This window comes from Sparus aurata, chromosome 15 (genome assembly GCF_900880675.1).
Source record: "Sparus aurata chromosome 15, fSpaAur1.1, whole genome shotgun sequence".
In the NCBI taxonomy this organism is placed as follows: domain Eukaryota; kingdom Metazoa; phylum Chordata; class Actinopteri; order Spariformes; family Sparidae; genus Sparus; species Sparus aurata.
The window spans coordinates 12,934,730-12,955,687 of NC_044201.1; the positions used below are offsets into that span (position 1 = coordinate 12,934,730).

The 20,958-nt window shown below is 41.6% G+C and overlaps 1 long non-coding RNA gene across 1 annotated transcript; it reads right to left on the reverse strand.

The window, feature by feature from the left end:
• Nucleotides 1-1,190: 1,190 nt before the first annotated feature.
• Nucleotides 1,191-20,728, reverse strand: LOC115596554 (uncharacterized). The gene is made up of 3 exons (XR_003986921.1): nt 20,414-20,728; nt 19,033-19,069; nt 1,191-1,272 (listed from the first exon to the last, which is right to left on the reverse strand). It is a non-coding gene; the product is annotated as an uncharacterized LOC115596554 (long non-coding RNA).
• Between the last annotated feature and the right edge of the window lie 230 nt (nt 20,729-20,958).

A 20,958-nucleotide genomic window follows, 5' to 3' on the forward strand; every position in this document is an offset into this window, starting at 1 on the left:
AGCCTCCGTGTATTAACTTCAAACGGTGAAGTTAAAAAGCAGCCGAAGTCCAGCTGTGCCTTTGTTGATTGCTTCTTGATGACACTATTCAGTGCACCACCTTTATCTTCAAAGTTGTTATACTGGGATGCCTTCATCTTTTAAGGGGTAACTGAAGCCGATGTGGAATACATGCAAACCTGAAAAAGGTGGAAAAAGTAGATGTAGCCAGGCACCTAAAATGCTACTCTGTATTTTTGCTGTTGTTCCCTCCAGCATATGCTAGTTTTTTATCAGTTTATGGTCTGTTTCCATGAAGTCATTATTGTGTCCAAAAAGCTTACACATCCTATTTTAAGATTGATGTAAACCAGAGCAGTTCCCGTTCAAAACATGCTGTGGGGCAGTGGCACAGATTATCTTGTAATGTAAGGGGTTTACAGATCCAGTTTTAAGCCTCCAAACTGCTCAGGGACTCATCAGGGCCACCCTGATAATATAAAGCATGTTTGATATTTTTATGTAAAATCTAGATTATTACATTGGTGATGTCTGAGTCAGACCACAAAAACTAATGAGAGGGGCATCCTGGAGCAATGCTACACATTATAGCCCTTGAGGCTAACATTGGCTAGCATTGACTACTATTGACAGAGACATAAAATATCACCTCCAGTTCTTGCTCAAGAGTAGAAAACCCTTGTTGACTGCAATGTGTTGCTTCATTAAGTTGCTGCACCAGGCTAAGTCCCATTTTGTTTACATCTACTTCCCCATGAAAGCCCAGCTTCAGTCTGCAGAGACATGAAGCCAGAGTGCTGCTACACAAAGCGGTGTTCACTGTTTATTCAAAATGTATCAATATTGAACATGTTTATTTATTAAGAGGCGCAATCTCACTGGAGTTTGGTAGGAAGATCGAGGGCAGTTTCCTCCAAAAACTCTGGAAATACTGAGGTCATTAGTTATAAGGTGGAGACCACTGCTTGCCATTCTGAGTCCGAGCGCAGAGAGCTGCAGCCTTGTGTTGTGGCAGAATTCTTCTGCAGAGAGACACCTGCTGAGAGGCTTGGCTGAGCACAGCGGAGGAGAGAGGAGGCTGGGAAATGAACTGTGATGCAGACCTGGCACACAGAGGCAGGGACAGGGTCCAGAATTGCGTCCAGTGTCCACCCCCGCCCCCCCGCCCAGCCGCCTGCCCTCTCCACCGCCACCGTTAAAGCAAGCAAGGGCACCTGACAGGTGGAAGGGACGGAAGTGATGGCGTCTGCCCAGAGACGTCGCTCAGAACTCCTGAAAAAGAGAACTGTTAGTCAGCGGGCTCGAGGAGAGAGCCGGCACTCACACACCAGAACAGTGTGAGTGTTTGTTGTGTGCATGAATGTGTATGTGAATGTGTGTGTGACTTGAAACTTGTGGTTTATCCAAACTCTTTCTGACACTGCACTTTCTCTCCATTTCTCTTTTCTGCTTGTCCGTCACAGTGTAAATATAGCCAATTGTCTCAGCATTTCTAATTCTCAGTTGTATAATCGGCTTGTTAGAATTTAAATAAGAAGTTCGGATAAACATTTGATTAGGAGAAAACATCATGAATTTTTAACAATAGCTCGTCCTACAAATGGCCTAACACATTCTAACTGACCAGAGGAGACAACAACACCACCGACAAGATGATAGCCTCTCCCCGTGGCTCACAATCAATGTGTCACAGTCAGAAGATGTATGGGGGTAATTTTACTTGCCTGGAGAGCACAGAAAAACGAAAGGCTGTAGGAGGGCTGCAGAAGCCTAGAACTTCCCCTGATCACATGCACAAGAGCAACCATCTTAACATAGGCACACTTCCACCACAAATGCGGTATCTAATCCATCTATTTTGCAGCTGTGTGTATATGCTGCTGGCTGCGTGGACACGGTAATGACAGTGTAGAGAAGACCTTGTAACCCCGGCCCACCACATGCTCACATGCCAACTCCCACACACTTTCTGCCATCGCTCACTCATCGCCCTCTCTCTGCTGTCATGTAAAACCTGATAGCCATTATTTTTAGTGTGATTAAATGATTTGCGCACGGCATGAGGTGCTCTTTGCCGATGCGTCACTCATTCCTCCCTGTGGTTAATTTGGTTTATTTATTGAGCGTAGTTTAGTGCCCCCCTGAAGGAATCACAGTTCTTTGGTGTTAGAGGGGTTAGTGTAAAAATTATCTAGCGTGGGAGGGATCATCAAAGCCTGTTCTTGCTTTGTATATGCATACTGAGTAATTGGTATTTCACCTCAATAATATTCAGAGATTACAACATTTCCATTGGCAATTAAAAAAACCTGGGAGGATCCAGCTAGAGGGGCGCTGTAAACAAACTATGTCATAGAACCATTTTTCTTGATGATTTATAAAGAATACTGTGTTCAGACGCCACAAAGTTCATGACTTGAAACAACTGATAATCATTCAGTTTCATCATTGTCAACTGTTCATTTTGCCATTCCCCCAGAATTGCATATTAGCAGCTAAACCTCTTTATTTGGGCATTATGGGCCGGTAAAGATTGTTTGGGTTCCTTGTTTTTAGCCCTTTAGAAATGAAAAGGTGCATGAATGTAAGGAATTCATTATTAACTATGTCTGCCTCAATCTAACCTGCAAATAGGGATGTTGCTGGTGATTGAGTGTAATTGTTCTTTCTGGACACAAAGTTAAAGTTATGGTAACAGACTCTCTCCACCTCCCGAGGGTAATTTATTTACCAAAAAAGAGACAAAACACACAGTAAACAAACTTAAATAGATATGATTGCTAGCATTTTTGTTTTTACAGATTTCTATCAGGAATTTGTTTGGCCTCTGATATCATGACTGCTCTAGCTGCAAGCATTTGCATGTCTAGCTAACAAGCCAGTTATCCTTATATAGCAAGTTTTTCAAAGAAAAGTAGCATTTAATTAGCCAACTACATTATTTTGTGGGGATTCACCTTTATTGATGAATATTTATATTTTTTAAATTAACAGGGGCCATACAGATAATCATTGCTATCACTTGTATGTACAGATAAGCAACAGATATAATGTATATAGTTAATTTAGTGAAGCTAATCGCATCCCCCTTCCTGGAGTAGGCGTTTAAATCTATATTAAAGCAGCCAAACAAATGAGCTGATGAAAGTGAATCAGGAAAAAAACAACAGGGCTGAAAAAAAAAAAAAGTGCATGTGCTACATGTGCTTAACATCATCGTGTATGATAGTGTGGGTGTACCATGAGTGAATTAGGGTTGAGGGAGTACACAATTAGTCTGAATCTGTTCAACTATCTAAATTATCTGTATATGTATCTATACTCAGAAAAATTGGGGCTTATGCTGGAAGCTGTCAATTTAACCTGAAATTGATTTGAAGTTGATCAGAAGATGCTAGATTGTGTAGTTATTAGAAAACTATTTACGGAGCAGCCTCAGGATTGAGCCTCAGATCAATGCTTATGATGAGAACTATCTACAGAAGTTGACTGAATAAACTTCAGTCAGATACCCAATGAAGATTTTCCCTCATGAGTACAGATACTGATGCATTTTTTCACGAGTTGACACTGGTACTATAAACAGCATAGTATCGAAGCATAGATTTGAAAAGTGAATCCAACAATCCGATCACAAGATGATCAGTGTTCACATCTTTGTTGAAGCTGGTGTTGTTACAGTTTGTAGGTATTTGTTTGTTGGACCCAAAAGTGAACACCAAGACAGGGGAAAGGTTAAAAGGAATTGATTTAGATTGCTCAGGTTAGTGGAGGAAGGCTCAGGCTCAGGCTGGTGCCTCTGTAGATTGAGTGGCTGGGGCTCACGATATTGGGAAGCTGGTGGCTTAGATCGAGGCACATATGAGTGAGATGTGGAGGATCACAGAGGGATCTTGCCTGGTGGCAGAGATGCAGGAGGCTGAGCGGCAGGGTGGCTGTGGAGCTCGAGCAAAAAGTCACATGAAGTAGCATGAGCTGTGTGCCATATATACCACGGCGACAGGTGGAAACAGCGCATGAAGAGATCAGCGGAGTATTCAAGCTGGCTTTGATGATTAAATGAGCTGCAGGTGTGTGAGAGGCAGAAGCTCCAGACATCAAGGGAAGCCGCGCCCAGCCTCTGCAAAAAGCACCTCTGACAAGTCCAAATCATCACAGGTGTTAAATTTGTGTAGTGGAAACCTTATGTTCTGATTCATTCAGGTAGTGTTTGGGCCTTTTGCTACGAAAGATAACTGACCCACCAGCTGCTCTGCCTCTTGTAACTCTACAGCTATCACTTGTTGCACCTCCGATCACGACTCCTTCATTGTTTCTGGATATGTTGTGATCCACTGACAGACTGTAAATTTGTCTGGGGACATCTTTGAAAGGCAAAATGTACTCTTTGAACACTTTGAACAAATTCTGACAGACACGCTTTCTATTCAGAAGCAGCAGTGCTGTAGCATAGAGTGCCTGAACGATGAAAAAAAAACTCCGGCAGTGTGGACTTTTATCGTTGATTTTCAGTGAGTTCAGTGCTGTGAAAATCCTTATTATTTGTGATTATGACATAATGACATGCGGTTACTAGGATGTGTCTTATCCTCCCTGTGATGCTACCATCCAGATCAATATGTGATTCATAAATTCACCAAACACTTTTGGCAGTAGACCTACCTTGGAGTCTGACTCGAAGTATATGCTTTTCATTAATTTATGAGGGCAATAAAGTACTACTTGAGTCCATATTGTATATTAAAATCACTGATGTGGATTGTACTAAATAACATAACCCAAAATTGATTGTCCTGCAATACTAATCGAGTCTGGACACAGCTTATCTCACTTGCGTGGACCAGTGAGGCGGTAACAGAGCTCTGCAGTGGAAATACTTCATGTTCTGTTGACATATGTTTTGATGTTAGACTAGGACAGAGGGAACTCTCTTGTAGCTCTAAAATATTTGTTTTTATCAGTGCAATCACTCTGCCTGTGTGGTTACACTAATGTGCTTGTTTTCATCTTTTCAATGCAAACACTGAAAACCCATCATGTCTTCCTGCATATAAGCAAAATCTCCATATGCTTTTTCTCACATAGACACAAACAGAGCACAAAATTGGCAAAACCAAATGCTGGTAAAATATGCAAGTATCTGGTTGATTTGTGTCAATCATCAGCCAAAAAAACAAAGGTAATCTATTGAGTGGCTGGTAAAATTTGAACATTCAATAGACATTTTTACCGGCTGATGCCATCGATGTCTAGGATCTCAACTGATCAGCTTCAGGTTTCTCAAACATCTAGTCCCTCACCTGCAACATCACTCAGATGTTACTAATAATGTGTTTTCAGGCAGTAAAGGGGTCTAAATCCTGCAGGGTCTCTTGCCAACCAAACATCACAGCAGATGAGTTCACTGATTAGCATGGAGTCAACCAGACAGCAGGTGCTTTTCATATAAAATGTTAGTGATCTTCAGGAGCTCGGAGCCTGCACAGCACATGGTTGCCTGTCCCTGCAGTACAGTAGAGTACCATCCTCTGCTTAACTAAAATATGTAAAGCAAGGTGTTGACGAAGCTGTTTCTGTGCTGGCAGGAGTCTGGAAAGGCTGACCATATGGTTCCTCCTGTGATGTGATTTACGGTAACATCGTGTCTGCTGCATCTCGTGCAGATGCGAGAGCTGCTGTATTTACACAAGAAGCCCGGTCTTAATGCACATCTTACTGTATTTTCAGCATATACATTTTTGAAAGCATATTAGCATAGGACTCGTTCTGTCTTGAATTGTGATAGATATGCATATGAGCATCTAAACAGACTCCTTATGTGTTCAAGCTGCGCCAAAGGAGCCCCAGAGGAGCAAAGTGCTGACCAGGCACATACAGGCACGGAGAAAACAAAGAGGGAAAGGGAGGGAGAGGGAGCAGACAGATGGAAAATAGATATAGAGATAGTTTGTAATGAGGGTCCTTTTGTCAAGGGAGGAGGGGACGTCTCCTTACTGTCTTAATAAAGCAGGAGAATGGCAGTGGGATAACAGTAATGATGTGCTCAACAGCCTGGATCATATCAATTTATACAAAGAAGAGGAGAGAGAACAGAACTAAACATCTAAATTTTATTTGGCTGACTGAAGATTACTAAACAGTTAATGTCACATGTTTTAGGATGTTGATGTATACAGTTTTATTCATGTTACATTTAGCAATGTTTGCCAACTTCATCCCTCACATTCTGACTCTCTACCACAACATATAGGAAAAGCAAAATAAAACATAAAATGTTACCTTGAAATTAAGGATTTCTCTGGATTTGAATATTGTAAGAAATGTATAACAAAAGTTCAGTTCAGTTAAGACAATGCAGAAATGTTGCCTATTATATCTTTAAGACATTGGATTTAGTTCAGATGATATAGGTTGTTGCAATGTGGCTCCTGTCAGGGGACCCCAATGTTACATATTGCAACATGAAATTGTGTGTGTGTGTGTGTGTGTGTGTGTGTGTGTGTGTGTGTGTGTGTGTGTGTGTGTGAGCGTTAATCAACAGAAACTGCTGGGCAGGAGAAGGTCAGAGAGGAGATTGGGTTTTCTGAACTGAGTGAAAACAGTCCCTATAGAAAGCTGAGGAAAAAAGCAAAAAAGTGAGATATGGTTCTGTGGAGCACATGGGAAAAGCCCTTCAAAGCTCATTCTTAATCCTTTTCTACCCCCAGACCTCCTCCCTTCTCCTTCCCTCTTTTTAATCTCTGACACTGCATTAACATTTAAATATTTCACAGCAATTTGAATCTAGTGTATGGCACGACCACCTAGATTTATTCATTCACACTAATTACAGACTGCTGAGATGGGAGTGGATGGTTTAACCTTCTCACTGCTAATTTCTCATGATTTCTGCAAAGCCACAACATGGGGCAAAATGTGACCTTTTCCAATTATATTATCAGCGTCACAAACAAAAATGACACTAATCAGGATAGTGTGGTGGCACCTTTTTAAAAGGATTTCATTCCATTTCAATTTGTTGCTATACAAACTGACTATATATATATATATAAAGGTTCATTTATTTGATGCTCCATGTTTCTGTTTGTTTTGTGGTTTGGGTTCTTTTCATCAAATATATTTCTTTGCCAGCTGTCCAGTGGTTTATATTCACTGGGTTTGAGTGAAGCTCTAAACCTGAAGCAGAGATTGCTGTGGTTGATTGTAAAGTGCTGATTTGTCCGTCCATCCAGACACCGACAGTGTTATCTTTAAGACAGCCAGTGGTTTGTTGACGCTGACAGTTTATGGCTACCTGAGAGAGAAGGACTTGTCCTTGTGTAGCACGCTGTATGTGACAGTTTCACAAAAGGACACATTGACAAGGAGCAATGTCACACCAGTTCCAGTTTGTTTTTTGAATGTGAAATAACTTAAAAAAGAAGAGTATGCTGTCAGTCATAATGGCAGTGTAAGGCAGAATAAAAAGTGGAATTACTGTAAGCAGAGCAGTTGGTGAAGGACTGGAAGGAGGATTAGAAACACTTAGACAGTCCTGAGGGCCGACTGCCCAGATGGAGAACGTCTCCCAACAACTCCTCCAGACTTATTGCTAAAATAGGTCATTTGTCATTGCCTACCAGAATTTCAGGAAGACATCTTTTGTCACTGTTTTTCAAAATGCATATAATCCTTACAAGAAAGATCCACATGACATCATGTGACATATGAGATCAAATGTATTCTGAACTTCCACCTCTGTGGTAAAGGTTGGGTTGGGTTCAGGCACCAAAAGTCATTTATAAAGTCATGAAAATCTAGAGGTCAGTGCTGATTCTACCTTAGCGTCTGAAAGATAGCAGTCAGTCTGGACAGCAATAAGAAGGCCCTGTCGGGTTAATGTAATGATAGGCTGCTGTTTTTCCGGTGTCATAATATTCCATGACACCACCCCAATCTGCATATTGTTATCTGACCCCAGTAGCCTGAACAAAAGAGGCAGGGATGTCAGTCTGAACAATCTGAGACTAACCTTTACATGCATGCAAATCAAACATGTGAACAGTGCCAATTAGATCACCAAGTGACACATTCTACAATTTTTCTTCCTTGTGTGCACTAAGCCCCAGGGCATCTGGTAATTTCTTAGCACAATTAATTTGAGTAAACTTTGTTAAAAGGTCAGCAGTGAATGATGGATTATGGCTTGTTTTAATTACCTTTTTTTTGTGGTGCGATTGAAAATGAGATCAACACAAAAGCAAAGCTCTTTTCACCGTCTTCTTTACCTGGCCTGAAATATTAAATAGTTTGGATCTGTTTGCTCATGCTGTATGCATCTCACTGAGATATGTGCTCTGCTGCACATTAAAACACAATTTAATGCTCCTGACTCCGAAAGAGATTTAGGTACTCCAGATAGCAAGTGATATTACCCTGAAGCACAACCTTCATATTCTCATGTGTGATTTGTCAATCAAATCCAGTGCCACCATGGGTCCAAACAATCTATTCAAACCTTTCACATCTTCATTTCTTTCAGATGAGGAGCCAAAGCTGGCTAATTAGAATGATATTTCTCGTGGAGCTGCATGCTACAGCTTTGCTGTCTAATTTCAGATTTGTCTGACAGTGGTGCGACACATGTGGGTGGTGTAAATGCCTGGCAGCTCACATCCAACATGCCCAGAGAAAAGACTGCGCATGGTTATTATAAGAGAAGAACATCATTGTCACGTTAAAGGAAGACTTTGTTACTTTTGATGTCATAGATTAAATCCTTTAGGATAAGCTTACCATGTCTTTTTCTAGTTTTAAAGGGTGTGCATCTTGCGAAAAAAATGACCTACTAGTGGTTTAATCTCTAACGTATGCAGTACAGGAATCAGAGAGGATTAGTATATAATGGTTTGATTATAGAATATGTTTTAACTGTAAATGTAAATGTATTATTCCAAAAACCATAAATCAGAAAACTATTTTAAGGTCAATTTAGTATTTGAATCACTATTTTTATGACACCACTGAAACTACTTTGAGGCAGGAACTCGCATCCATCTGCCAGGAGAGTAAAACAAACATTTGCACATAGTGTTTGCCGCAGGGTTTCTTGTACTGTACAGTAGGTGTGGTGCAGCCTGTCGCTGCTGTGTTCCACCCCTGAGTGCTGTGAAGCTGATTTATAAGAGGGAGGGGCCCGAGAGCTGCAATCAGCCCATTTCCATCAGCGTTATGGCTGCCTGACAACATCCAGCTGTCCCTGATGTGCCACCAAGGGCCGATGTTGCGCTTGTCAGCTCCGCTTTTTACTGCAGCGCTCACTGAGACGAAAACATATACGCACTTGCCTCACACATGGTGTCACACATGCTCCCACACATGCAAAATTCAACAAATTAAGTAATACATCATTATCTTTCCCAGTATTGTCCTGGAATAAGATCTGTAATCATGATGTTTAAATGTATAATTTGAAATGTAGAAGTAATCCCTAATGATGGTGATGTCACAGCCAGGTGTAAGACCACAACATGTGGAAACAGTGGACAATTTATTTCATACTTCATTTCATTTTCAAAAGCATCATCTGATACAGATCAGTCCAGAAAATGATGACTATAAATATTTGATCAAATATGATCATATCAGAATTTTGACATACTGACATTGTATTAAGGCCAGGATGAAATGAAAATGATTAGTTTTTACACTTACATTACATTTACATAGATTTTAATTTCTCCCCTTTTTTTCGTATTTTTAAATTTGGCATTTCGTAACGCGCACAAACAACACCTTTTCTCCAATTCACCCTTCATACACTTCCAGTCTCGTGTGACAGTTACCTGCGGTTTGTGGCAAGGCATTTAAAGGAAGCTTCTCCAGTGAATAACTTCTACATGATGATGCTCTGTTCTACTTTGAGACCGAGAGCACACCTAATCAGAGCACTGACTCAACAATGCATCAGTGTTGTGTGTCATCGGTGCAATCGCTCTCTAACTTTCTCCTGAAGCCTCTGCTGCAGATGCTCCCACCAACTAACGATAGAATGACATTATACTGTAAGCCGGTAAATTGTGGACCCAGCTGGCTGAACCTGATTTTGCTTATATAAGAGATGCTCTACGTGCACTGGGCACCCAGTCATGCTGTCGAGGCAGTGCAGGAAAACAAAAGAAAAAAAAACGACCCAATTATGTCATTATCTTTCTGTGAGTTGAGCCAAGATAGAAAAGATAAAAATAAGATTAAAAGTAGGTGTCTTCAGGGCCATGAATGTGGGCAAGGGCCTGCTGAAGCCTCTTTATTCAGCCAAATTTAAAGATGGACAGCCCCCTTGCTGAGGCCACACCCATTGTCATCGTCTTCAATTTATTTGCATGATAGAGCAAAAATGCATGAAGAAAAATATACAGAAATACACGAGTTTCTGAAAGTAATTAGTGGGGAAAATACAAAGAGAAAAAAATACAGAAATAAATACAGAAATAAAAAGTTATATTTTCTTTGGTAATTAACGAGCCATTTATTATTTGTTTTTGACTCAGTCAGCTCCGGTCCTCCATAACTGAGATCATATTTGGGGTCAGGGTTAGTTTTGGAGTGATGCATATTAATGCACGTGTGAATGTGCAGCCCAAAATCCAGATTTGTTGATCATTTAGAGCTCTAAATTGAGCTGCATGTATTTTGAATGTGGGCGGATCCAAAGTAAACCCAGGAGAGCACTAAAAGAACATGCACACTCTGTGCCGCCCCAAATGTAATTTGGACAAAAGGTCAAGTGGATTTAGGTATCTAGTGGTGAGGTTGCATATTGCAACCAACAGAATACCCATGGCCTCACCCTGCCATTTGGTGGCTGCAAAAAACAAGAAAGGTCATCTAAAGTGCGGGTGTTTGGTTGGTCTGTTCTGGGCTACAGTAGAAACATGCAACACTGTTGCCCCGTGAAAGAGGACCTGCTCCATCTGTTGGTATAAAACTCATCACAGCCACGACAACCCATTGATTCCTAGTTGCAGGGGATTATACAATAATACGCCATATTAACGAAAATTATATTCATTTCTGCCAATAGATCCCCCTAACTCCTACACAGTGGACTTTTAAAGGTGCACTGATTCATCTTGAATAATGACCCATAGTAACATGAGAAAAGCAGTCATTGCTTTTTAAGATAGGATATGAGCTAACATTAGCATTTTAATTTCCTCCGTTGTATGTAATTCATTATTCATTCGTTCATTCATCTCCATCCAACCTTTTGAGTGTGATTGCTTAGAAAATCTGTTAACACTTTTGCCTTCTGATATGCTTGGACAGCAAGTTTTAAAAACTAGTTCTGTTCTAGTTTAACCCAACTCCTAGTACATATGTATGTTAGCATTAAGCTCACCATATAGCTGTGGCTAAAGGGAATACAGGAATTAGTTATTATAGATAACTTAAACCACAGTGTTGTGTCCTGGTGTTGGGATAAAAAGCAGCAGAAAGACATAATTTCAGTGGCTTTCATGCTAAAAAGTACAAATATTGTCAAAAATACTAGAGATGCACCGATCAATCGGCAACCGATCGCAATCGGCCGATAATGCCCCTGTCGGTTTTGATCGGAGTTCTCAAAATAGATCAAATCAGGCCGATCAGATGACGTTTCAATATAGAGACAGTGCACTGACTGCATGCAGGGTGGGAATTTCACGGCGGCCATGGCCGCTGTTGCCCCGCACTTTGGCCTTGATGCAGCGTGAAAAAAAACTCATCGTATGGCCACAGTGGCCTCTGTGCCCCTGGCCCGGTCAGCGTAGCGAGCTTGCCTTTAATTACAGCCACCTGAGTGCACAGTAGTCACTCACAGTAACTTCAGTGAGTCCGCGGTTCGCGCAGGTGGAGTCTCATCATCACGATGATCTCACGTGAAAGCCTCTCAAACATCAGCAGCATCTCAAAACAGAAGAACGAAACTTACAGCACAGCGAGCGAGCGCAGCCGGTTTTGACATGATACGTAACTGACTTAAGTGGTAGGATTTAGTCCGGTAAAGTTGGAAATATATTCACAGATTCGAACTTCCCGGATCAATAACGTATAAGTGAAACCTTGTTAAAACACAAACGACGGCTCTTTCCTACCGTAGTAAGGTAGACAACGAGCTACAACCGTATGTTAATCAAAACGAGCGTCTGGACATTAACTCTGGTCTGTATGGTCAGCCAGCTGTGAGACGAGGGCGCAGGGACCGCCTACAAAGTGCAACACTGAAAAGAGAAACTACAAAAAATATTCAATAACTTCACTATTATTCAGAGTGTAGTGTCACCAAAATCACTCCACACATCAGTGGTCTCCTGCTGGTTATTCTACATTTTTTGGTTTGGAAAAAATTTGCTTTTGGCATAATTTTGGGGAATTTCTATTGGCAGAAATATTCAATAACGCTAATATTCAGTGTGGTGTCACAAAACTCACCTCACCCTAACCCTACTTAACAAAAACGACTTTCTAATGTAACTTTAACTTGATTTTGGTATTAAAAAATGTGTTAATACATAATCCATGTCTTATTATAAATTAGGATGTTATGGTATCAATCTGAAAGGTTAATCAACACATTTTACTCAGTGGCCTTTGTGCCCTGTCATGTGGCCTTGGTGCCCCTGAAAACAAAACTGAAGGCCAAATGGACTTGCCCCTAAAATGACAAAATTCCCACCCTGACTGCATGCATTCCCACTAGTAAGCTACAGTTACTCTATGTAAGCTGAGGCCAAGTTGTCTCTAAGAGTCTCTAGAGTATGAAATATTGCACATTGCCTCAGCCTGCAATAAAACGGTGGTCAATTCATGATACTTTCTCATCTCCTAATTTGTATACTCAATAATACAATGTCAATGTTGTGTAAAAAGAATCATTAATTAAATATATGAAAGTTACACAAGACAACAATATAGAAGAATTTATGGATTTGACGCTGTGATCGGTGATCGGCAATATCGGGATCGGCAGATACTGCTTCCGGTGATCGGTGATCGGCCCCAAAAATCGTGATCGGTGCATCTCTAAAAAATACTGTGGGATGGATGATGTTATCATTTCATCATGTCACAAATATGGTAGGTTAGCTCTATTAAAGGCATATTCACACTCTATTGACACAAAAATGTGTTACTGTTCCAGAAACATTTAGAGGACATACCAGATACTGTAAATGCTTAACCATACCGTATGATGAAATTATAATTTATTATGGTGGGAATTCACAGGGCCTAAGTAATCATTTGCAATTCTGATGTTTTGTGATCATATTCCTGGACCCAAGCTGCAGGCTGTAATCAGAGGATTGGTGGGCAGAGAGCGTGGCCGCAGGGTGAAAGTAACCATTTCTAATGTCTTAACTTAACCATGGTTAAATTCTGTTCTCTTGGCAATTTCATTTTTAGACAGAGCGTGAAATAAAAAATGTGTTTTTCCGGTCTGGTAGGCTGACAGTGCAGACATTTATTGATTTTGTCAATTTAATGCATTCAAGATATAATAATACAGCTCCGCTCAGCTGAGGAACTTGTCTATCTTTCTCTTATCAAGCATAACTAACAGCTTACATTTCATTTGGAGCATTTTCACAGCAGTTGGATGATGGTTGTCTAAAAGAAGTGGCTATGCCTTCATTGCATAAAGATGTGAGAGAACCTGTTGAATTGTGAATGTAAACACTATATATTATAACTATGTATTACATCCGACTTCAAAGTCTGCATGCATTGCAGTTATAATATAATCAATAATGGCTAGAATAGACACACTGAAGGTTTAAAACAAATGCAAATCAAGTCAACTGAGATCAAAAGCAGCAAACAGATCTGTGTAATTTGGCAGACATTTAAAAGCAACGGGTTTTAACCGTAAGGGGAGAGGGTGGTAATTGAAATGCAGTGTCATTTGGCGAACTGCTGATCTGAGAAAATGAATAAATGAAGAATCAAATAGTTCTCAGCGTCTCCCTCTCACTGTCGTTTCATCTGCTGTTACATCATCCACGAAACAGTATTCACTTAGTTGCCTCCCAAAGGAAACCTTGTTTAAAACTCAAGACAACGTTCTGTAATTCTCAGACAAAAGGGTTCAGATATCAGTCTAACGAGACTTGAATGGATTTAAAATGCACTGTTTAAAATGTTTCTTTTTTTTTTTTTTTTTACACCGAATTCTGCTCTGATACTGCACACTAACTGATACCATATCTGATCTACCTCATGAAAGTTATTTATGTAGTTGACCTAGCCTATATCTTATGTTTCAGATTGGCCGAAGTTATCCTTGCTTAGCGTTTGCATGACCATGATGGCTGCATCCTGTATCCTACTACTACTGTTCGAACACTGTACATAAGAGTCAAGGGTCAGTGGGTACATCAGCAGCAACAATGACATCTCTACACAGTGACAAATATGCTTTACAAAGTAGCTGGCAAAAGATCAGTATCAGGATCGAGAGCGTCATGTCCGTGCGTGGGTGAAAATGTTGGAGTGTGGATAGTGGTGTCAACATGTTTGGTCCAGCAATCATCAGAGACCAGTGTCCCACAGAATAAACAAAAGTGTTTTACATCTAGTTCTATGCGGTCTGTATATGTAAACATTTATGTTCACGAGGCAGCTGCTTCTCCAGCAAGCATCTTGTTAAAATGCAATTACATCTCCAGTCATAGACAATGTGAGCGGACCCCTTGCCTGAGGATGTGTCCATGACTTTTAGGATTTAATAACCAAATAAAAATTTGTGTCACATCCAGAGCTAACATGTTCTCTACACCATCTTTCTATTTTCTTTTTTTTCTTAAGCTTGTCAGTGTCAGGGTGCTTATTTGACTGAGCATCCATGCTGGACTCATATAATCACAGTGGCGGTGACTGCTACTGACGACGCAGACAAAGTGCCCTTTCTCCATTTCTCATCAGTGATAGACAGACGAGTGGAAGTGATAGAGCATGGTGAGGGAGGGAAAAGGCCAGTTGGAGCCCCTGGGCTCCCTTATGCCTCCTGGAATCGAAACTAGACTGATCAACACAAACGCTCGCCAAATAATCTGTGGTTGTGTCCCAAAAGTGTGTCTGTTAGATATGAACACGTCTTCTCGTCAAAGGTGATCACTGCGTCATTGCCAGGGTTTCAGGATGCAGCTGTACAGACATTTTTATATTCTGCTGAACTTTTGCCTGATGTTTTCATACATCGTGACTCACACAGAGCAACATGTCTGCCATGTGACTAAGAACCCTGGGTTTGTTAATCAGCCACAGTTAGAAGCAAAGGATTCTGTCCTCTCTTCACCTTGAATATCATAACGCTTTGATAAGACAATGTTTTTAAATAAAACAGATGTATTAGCAGGGGGGTATTTCTAAATACCTCAGGCTTTTGAAAAGACACATCGCACCACTGCGCTTTGTGTGTGTTTGTGCTTATTTCATACTCAGCGTCTGTAGCAGATAGACTTACAGGGGCTGCTTGCAGACATTTGAATTAAAGCTGCATAACTATTAAAAATGTATGGTCTGTATGAATGCATGACCTATATTTTCCATGCAAATAAATAAGTAAACAGGGTTTAGGGGGGATGATGCAAATCTTCAGAAGTGGGACACAGGATGAACTCATGACATTATGACAATAAGACTTTGGATTTCACAAGGAGAGCGTAATGGAAACCAGTCCCATCTTACTCATTCCCTCCTATTCTCTGCGAGCCACAATAATTCTATCCCACAATGCCGCCTGTTCCATCTGATGAAGCATTGCTGTGTTTGAATTGGCCTCTCCCAGATCAAGTGTATATTGTGACTCACCTCTCTCTGTGCACTCCAGGAAAGCAGAGAGAATGAATGCCTTGACTTTCATGCGGCGGCGTATTTTTTCAAGAGCTGGGACATTGACGCAAGGTGGTTTTTGGAGTCTTTGTCATACTGACAGTGATGTGGCCTTTCTCCTTCATTCTGTCCCTAGACCATGTCTGTCTGTCTTCTTTTTACTACCCATCTCTATATACTCCTCCCTCCTAACCCCCCTCCCCTGTTGTCTTAGTAGATTTCTTCCTCACTCTGCCTTTCAGCCGATGTCAGGGACCATGGCAGCTAGAATAAAGGCCACCGGTTTCTCTCGATTCATGATGAACTGTCGCTGTCTGACTGACGCAGCCTCTAAAATTCACTGAGAGGGAGAGAAAAACAAACCCATCAACTATCAACAGCAAGTGATTTGTGTGAAACTTTCACAGGCTGGAGCTGTTGAGCCTGAGCTGCAGCAGTCGTTCCTGTTCAGACGATGGAACTGAAAAACCCCGGCTGTTTGGGAGAAGAGTACAGGGGTTTTGAGTTGTGGCATTACCATCAATTTGTCATTTAGATCCTCTACATGAAAAGGTCACCTCGTTATCTCTCACATGGTCTTGTGTGGCATTCGTTTTCGGCCCCAAAATCTGTCTATAGACCACTGAACCAGGGGCGTAACACTGACCCTCACTCTGTAACAGGAGGGTAACCTTTTACCTCGCGTTTTCTGCAAAGGCCAGCCTGTCTCTGAAACGACTCATAAACCAGCATTTCCTACCCTCTGTACTTATGCGCCTGTGTGTATCCATTTATGCGTGCATGCCTGTCTGTGTGTGTGCGTGTCTAAGTTCAGGCAAGGCTGTTGGCTGTTTATATGAAGCAGAAGAGTGTATCCATGCTGAAATGACTAATTGGGAAATACAGTGTACGAGCTTGTTTGATGCACCAAGCAACTTATTCCCTTTGCATGAATAACTGCAGGTTTGTGCCCTGCATGCAGTATTTGTGTGAGGCTTCTTACACCACTGAAGACAGTGTATTTTAAACCCGGTAATATATTAGGTGAATCTCTACAACATTATGCATTCTTGTTTGTGTTTTTTTTTTCTTTTTCTCATGCGCATTGTGTTTCTACCCTTAGGGACTTCTTCCCCCTCCTCCTGCTCCTCTGGTCTGGCTACTGCCACACGTTTGGCATCAAAGGGCCATTAAAAAGGCTTCTTCTAAATGAACTTGACAGCAAAAGCCAAGGCGTGGTGATATGGGTGGACATGCAAATCAATATTTCACATCATCAGCCTCTGGTTGGTGGAGCACGGGGGACAGGGTGACGAGATGCGGCCCATACTGTCATTGATTCAGACCGCAAGAGAAGTTGAGGAGGTCCAGTTTAAGGCTTAGCGGTTGCATCTTACATAGGAACTCTTGGTGTTGTGGCAGTAAACAAATGGCAGGTATCATAAGGGGGCCTATGTTTCTAGTTAAGCACTGAATCCAAGTTCAGTTGTTCTTTTCTGCAGCGGTCCAGCTCCCAGTTTACAGGAAGATGAGTTGGAGGCTGTTGATCACACTGAAATGACATCTGCTCTTTGTTTATCCACTCAAACATGCCATAACTGTTTGCAGTCTCAACGCAGAAAGAAAGGATCAGTGCAAGCAAAGCAGATGGAAGGCATATGGAAGCGAAGACAATTCCCGGCGTATTGAATTGTATCATTTAGTGCTACAGACCGACTGAGCAATGTGTCACAACAGTAGCACTGTTGATGTGCCTTGGCAGCCCTGTGAACAGCAAACATGTCATTCAGTTGTAAATCATGTTACATGCAAGGTCACCTTGTGTAAAGGTTGGCAAGGAGGAGGAAATAAGCTGAGGGTGTAATTCATCTCTTCGTGTCAGAGACATATATCACACGGCAGAAATCGAAACGCATGCAGTTAAATTCCCAGATAACGCAAACACAAACAGAGCACAGATGTCGACATTTATGAGCCTGGTAAACCGAGCATCTAAAGACTGTCAATTCTGTGTTTGCGCTCGTAAATCATACATTTGTAGCAAATTCACTACATCACTACAAAAAGTATAATGTATTATTGCTTTGTTAAATGGGTTAAGCAACAAAGTCAACCTTCACAAGCATAGCTATTCAAACAAATGTATGCAGATGCAGCGCTGCATGTCATCTTGGCCTGGTAGCCTGTATCTTTTTGTTGGCCCTGCTAAAATCTCCGTCCTTGTGTGACTTTCAACTCCAAGCCATGCTCCCTCAAGGATACATGTCTTAGCATAATACAGACAGCTTAGGAGTCATTGAGATGTGGTCCCTGTTCTCTGATAGGCAGACTCTGCCAGGGCGAAGATGCCCCCCCCCCCCCACCAGCTCTTTGCCTGCACCGTGCCAACTCTGTGCATCTCTAGCTTTGGCACCCTTGACCGTTGACTGTATCTCATTCACACCTCCCCCTCCCCCAGACACACAGGATACAATGAGGCAGTGTGCGGTTCACATCTACTTCATCCACCCCGTCTGTTTCCATCACATTTACTGTCGATAGAAGGCTTTGTGTTAAAAAGCACATACTCAAAATTGAGTCAATCACATTTTTATCTTTTTACCCGATAAACCACATTTTGCATCATCTAATTTCACCCTTTCAGCGGGTTCTGTGCCAGATATGGGGAAACAGGCAAGGTCAAATCCATCCCCACAGTCCCCAGCTGGCACCAACCCCAGTGACAAGGGTGTCTGGGAGAGGGGAGACGTTTTCCTGCTGGATGCACAATTTGTCCAGTGTTTACTCTACTGTCCATTTGCATCACCGACAGTAGACCTGAGTGACATCAGCATGAAGCCACTGTCACAGAATGCCATTGCTTTTTTTCCGAGGTTAACCTGGAAATTCCTCCCCCAGATTCTGCACATATTGTACGCATGATTTCACGTGTGTAGCGAGCAAGCATGTACACAGCCAGTATCTTTCTATGACGAGGACTTTTCTTTGAGTGACTTTAACCATCGCCCTCTCTGCTGCGGAACATGTCTAACCCAAACCTGACTGCAACCTTGAAGGAGCTAGATGCTAGAATTTCAGATGGTAACATTACGAAAAGGGCTGAAATTATCAACTGAAAGCTAAGAAATGGCAGTTTTGATTTCAAGTTTAAGATGTCTGTGTATGTGTTGCAGAGGGTACTAGTAAGGTTTGTGTACTAACCAGCTAGCCTCAGCCCGTCCTGGCAAGAGACTGCGTTCTGTGGCAAAGACAAGAAGTGATAGAAATAGAAGTAAAACAAGAGTTAACATTGGCATTGCTTTCCGCCTCTTGGAACGCAACATTTCTCTAGACTGCGATGTAAACAGCTGTTGATGCTCATGTTGGCTACTGCTTACAGAGGTAGCTAATTATATAAGGCTACTGGCAGTGTGAATATGTTTGCTAAGTTAGTTGTTAGTTGAGAGAGAAAAAAACAGAAAAAGAAAATCTGTAATGTTACTTAATTTAATGGTGAATTACTTTTGGTTGCCTGCCACTCTAACTTCAGTGGAAATATCAGGGGCGGCTGGAAGCCGGTGTCCTTACTTGATAAAACTTCATCCATCGTCTCGTCTGTGAACATTTCTGTCTGAGTCACTTCAGATACATTTTCATTTGCAATGGTGGTCACAATGAAAATAACAACTCCCATGATCCCACACTATGTCACTGTGTCATCAAACTACATCTTTTATTTACACTGTTTTGATTGCGAGACCCCATAGCAACAGAAATTACAAACAGCAATTTTGATTACTGCACTAGGTGATTGATTGATTGATTTTAGCTCTGAACGGATCTAGGCTAGCCGTTTTCCCCCCTGCTTCCATTGTTTATGCTAACCTGTGTGAACCATCTCCTGGCTGCAGCTTCATATTTAAAGGACAGGCATGAGAGTGGTATCAATCTTCTCATCGAACTCTGGGCTACAAAGAAAATAAGCGTATTTCCTAAAATGTGTCCTTTAACACTAAAACCAAGCACGCTAGCATAGAATACTGTTACTTTACAAACATGTTTTGAGTCTGAAGTTCTGAGACGCAAATTGGGAATTGGCTGACTTGACTTTCGTCTTTTCTTTTGCCAAACACATTCCAGCATTTTAACACAGATGGTTAGAACTCTGTGTTCCCGTGTGACGCCATATTATTCCGCTCCTCACAGGCTTCTTTGAAATAAACCCGTGAAATGTCAGTGAAATTAGCAAAAAACCTACTACAGTATGTCACCCATCTGAGCAGATTATCAAGATACAAAACTGTGAAATTAGCTCACTGAAGATGCATTTTTTTCACCAGTTGCTTCCAAGAAAAGCCTTAATCCATTGATTTCAATCAGTGGGTTTTACTGGGTTTTGATGCTTCAACCTTTTATGGGACTCCAACATCTTCATTTCTATTTTCACTCATACCTATCTGAGTGCATAGTTAGATGTGATTATTTGATATTCAGGCTTGCTTCTGGAAATGCATGGTCCTACATCAAATATTACATAAGCGCAACAGGGTTCCTCAACCCTGCTAGCAAATGTATAGTCACACCTGATGATGAACAGAATGACCTGATTTCCTGTATCCCCAGAGACATCTGTGCAGATGAAGGAGCGCGGTGCATCAGTCCTCCATTTCCCTTCTTCTGCAGCCTGTCATGGAATCAATCCTGTCTTTAGATGTATGCTCCATAGGGAGCGAATCAGAGAAGGTGCTGTGGTTTAACCTTCTGTGTCTTTCTCTCTCTGTCTCGCCCTCTCTCTCTCTCTATTTCCATCTCCGAACAGATCCATCCATCCATCCTTATATTTTGTCATCCTCTCTCTCCGGCCTCCTCAGAGATTAGCTCTCTCCTCCCGCTCATACAGACTTTCTATCCGCCTCGCTCTGTCTTTTTTATCTCTCCTTGTCTTCTCCTCTCCTCTCTCTCTCTCTCTCCCTCTCTCTCTCTCTCTCTCTCTCTCTCTCTCTCTCTCCCTCTCTCTCTCTCTCTCTCTCCCCCCTGTCTTGGTGGTGCGGCAGCTCTCGGAGCTGAGGGACTATGATTAGGACAGAAGAGAACTGGCTGTAAGACAGAGACAAACTCAGAACTGGGTCATCATTGTTTCTGTGTGAA